The 4,117-nt window shown below is 42.5% G+C and overlaps 1 pseudogene; it reads left to right on the plus strand.

Moving 5' to 3' along the window:
• Positions 1-3,712: 3,712 nt before the first annotated feature.
• On the plus strand, positions 3,713-3,890 carry LOC121000091 (annotated as a pseudogene).
• Positions 3,891-4,117: the final 227 nt, after the last annotated feature.

Here is a 4,117-nt window from a genome sequence, read left to right on the forward strand (position 1 = left end):
TTGTTTAGCTAAAAACAATAAGAGTAAAGGAATAGAACATCAATGATGCTTGAACTAGTGAAAACACCAGTAAAATCATACATACAATTTTGGGTACTACAATACTCTTCAGAGATGGTATCTGACATAGGGTAACATCGAATGTAAGGTCATGGACTCAGGTTTATTGATTGGAAGAAAACCTTTTTGAGTTCCTGGAGCATGGAGACAGTGGTCTGTATGTCTAGTAACACGTTGAATTAATTAATTTTGTCTTTACATACAATTACACCTACAATTATGCTGTACTAAATGAAATAATATTTCATAATAAAGGGAATTTCCAGCTTTAAAATGTATAGCATAACTACAAGTTATGCAGTAAATATCTGATAGGCGCAGCTCCCACCTATAGGCCACTTGCCTATCTGCAGAACAGTAGTCTCCATACAATTAAATGTAAAAGTATCCATGTTTGTTCTCAGCTAGTGATGGACGAACATTGGCCGGGACGGTTCGCGAACACGAAAGCGCGTTCGCGCTCAAATGTGTGTTCGCAGCGAGCCCCATAGACTTAAATGGCAGGTGAACCTAAAAAACCTTCAGGTCATATTTGCAGCCACCAAATAATTACTAGAAGTGCACAAATAGTCCCACAACATGGACAGTGACATAACAGATGTATTATTCGAATTTGGGATCTCCATTCATTATTTTTTTCAATGCAAAATATCGGCAATGTAATTTTTGCGTATGCGCATGCGCAAAATAGGCACGGCCTACTACAGCAACTTGTTTCCACCAGAACAAAGTTGGATGCGATCAGAAAAGATGGTTGGCAACAATTTTCGCAACGTTGAGGAAGAACTTCTCACTGTAAGTATCTCGACATTAAAGCAGTGTATTTGATTACATTTCACATGCATGTTAGAACAATAGCTGTATATGCAGATTGAGTGTTTAAAAAAAAGCGCCATTGCAAAAATCCCTAATGATGCAATTTTTTTTTTTTGCGGTACACACAACTTCACATTTTATAACGTCTCATGAGATATTAGTGATTGGTGCACTAAGAATTGTTGTGAGAACTTGCCAGTACAGGCCCCAAAAATTAGCCAATAGGCATTCACCTGACAGCACAGAACTTTGTAGGATTCTGTGGCTGGAGGGACATTAGGCCGTCATAGGATAAATATGTAACTGTCGGCCAGTACAGGCCCCAAAAATTAGGCATTCAAAGGACATAAAAGGCCTTTTATGCTGCTGTATTTACCAAAGACATGGATCATGATTTGTTCTGGGTAGTGGCGGATATTTGTGAGCTGTCATAAGGAAATTCAATCAAACGTGGTCGACTCGTCACATGTGTTAAATTCCTCCGAGATCCACGCCTCATTCATTTTTAGAAATGTGAGGTAGTCCACACTGTCGTGAGCTAGGCGAGTGCTTATTGGTCAAGATCCCCCCTGCTGCGCTGAACGTCTTTTCGGACCAGTGGTTCCAATAGCGTTTGTCACTCTGTGTAGATGCGGAAACGCAGCAAAACCGCAAACAAATGCTGTACTACCTAAATGCACTATATAGAAAGCATATTATTGGTATATAACACCCCTGCTTAAATCAAATTTTTTGGGGGGCAACTGGTAAATTACACTAGTAGAAATTATTTGTCCCAATAGTGTTTGTCACTTTGTGTAGATGCGGTAACGCAGCAAAATCGTTAACAAATGCTGCACTTCCCAAATGCACTATATAGAAAGTATATTATTGGTATATAACACCCCTGCTTCAATCAGTTTTTTTGGGGGGCAACTGGTAAATCACACCAGTAGAAATTATTGGTTCCATTAGCATTTGTCACTCTATGTGTAGATGCGGTAACGCAGCAAAACCGCAAACAAATGCTGCACTACCTAAATGCACTATATATATCACTTCAAGAATTTGCCAGCCTCTTGCCCTGTGACTATGGCCACTGGGACACTATTTGGGCATATTGGATTTCAAAGGCACTGTTTCTGCCCCGTGGACTATTTACTGGAACTATTTGGGGCATGTGACCATGTGCACGGTGGGTAAAAAAAAATAAGACTTCCAGGAAATTCCTGAACCCCTGAACCAATCTGGGTTATTTTTGGATAGTTTGTTCACCCAGATCGAGGCTATCAGGGGATATAACTTTTATGGGGATATGTGGTGTTTTGGGATGTTTTCTGTGGTTGGGAAAAATGTGTATTTTATGCCTCTGAGTAATTAAGTCCATTGTGTTTGTTAAATATATCACAGGCGGAGTCCATTGTGTTTGTGAAATATGACATGTGTTGTTAATTGCGTCACAGACAATGCCTATTCTGTTATTGATTGCGTCACAGGCAATGCCATTGTGTTTGTTGAATGTATAGTTTTTGTGTTTAAACTGTAAAACTGTAAATGATTGGCTGCTATGTTATGTCCTCAGTTCCCAACCAGGTCCACGGGGGTGGTACCCTTGTTGGAAAATGTGTATAAAAGGCAATGCTTGTGTGGTCAATAAAGAGTTCCTGTCTTACATTCAACATAGAGCCTCGTCTCATGTGTGTGGGGATTGCTATATGCTGTATACTCCCCTGGCTATAACCCCTAGCTCTTGTAAGAGCTGTTCCTGTTCCTTGTTCCTGTGGTGGTTACGGTGTCGAACGAGTGCTTGGAGTACTCGGGAAACACTAGGAGCATCCATCAACGGAGGTACCCAGTCGGGATGCCAGGAGATCCGTTACAGGTACTATATATTCATATTAGCGAATATTCAAGATTTTTTTTTAATCAGTAACCTCTCTTCTTGCTTGTTGGCCAATAGAGAACGCAAATTTTCGCAAATGTTCACGAACAGGCGAACCGGGCGAACCGCCATAGACTTCAATAGGCAGGCGAATTTTAAAACCCACAGGGACTCTTTCTGGCCACAATAGAAATAGAAAAGTTGTTTCAAGGGGACTAACACCTGGACTGTGGCATGCAGGAGGGGGATCCATGGCAAAACTCCAATGGAAAATTACATAGTTGACGCAGAGTCGTGTTTTAATCCATAAAGGGCATAAATCACCTAACATTCCTAAATTGTTTGGAATAATGTGCTTTAAAACATCAGGTATGATGTTGTATCGATCAGGTAGTGTAAGGGTTGCGCCCGCTTCACAGTGACAGAGCAAACTCCCCATTTAACGCACCGCAAACAACCGCAAACAGTCCATTTGCACAACCGCAAACTCCCCATTTGCACAAGGTTGGATACCAAGCTAGCCATGTCCCGTTCCTTGTCCTCACTGACATCATTGAAGGTCTCTTCCTCCACCCAGCCACGTACAACACCAAGGGTCCCTGAAAGGTGACAACAAGCCCCCTGGGACGCCTGCTGTGGTTGGTCTTCCTCCTCCTCAAAGCCACCTTCCTCCTCTGACTCCTTTTCTTCAGACTCCTCTCTCTGCATTGTCGCAGGTCCAGCAATCGACGACGACAAGGCTGCTTCTGGTGGTGATAGTGACCACAACTCTTCCTCTTCATGCTCATCTACGGACTGATCCAGCACTCTTCGCAGGGCACGCTCCAGAAAAAACACATATGGGATGAGGTCAATGATGTTGCCTTGGGTTTGACTGACCAGGTTTGTCACCTCCGCAAAAGGACGCATGAGCACAGCCATTGTGCATGAGCGTTCAGTAACGCGACCAAAAAATACCCAGCTACGCAGAGGCTGTCCTCTTTTTTTTTAATTAAAAAAAATCTGTTCTTAACAGTTTAATCTCTGTTTTGTCCCCTATCAGGGGCCGGTGTATGAAATAGATTTTAGGAACCGGGAGATGGAAAAAGATGCTTGGTCGGTCCTCTTACTTCCAATTTGGGGCACTGCGCATACGCCTTGCAATGTACTGTGCAATTCCAATATGAGTGGTGTGTTTAAGTAGTACTATTCCTATCAGCTTAATCCCTGTAACGTCCCCTAGCAGGGGACATGTATGGAATAGATTTTAGGAACCGGGAGATGGAAAAAGATGCTTGGTTGGTCCTCCTACTTCCAATTTGGGGCACTGCGCGTGCGCCGTGCAATGTACTGTGCCACCAGATATGAGTGGTGTGTTAAGTAGTACTATTCCTATCAGTT

Source organism: Bufo bufo, chromosome 4, assembly GCF_905171765.1.
Source record: "Bufo bufo chromosome 4, aBufBuf1.1, whole genome shotgun sequence".
Lineage (NCBI taxonomy): Eukaryota > Metazoa > Chordata > Amphibia > Anura > Bufonidae > Bufo > Bufo bufo.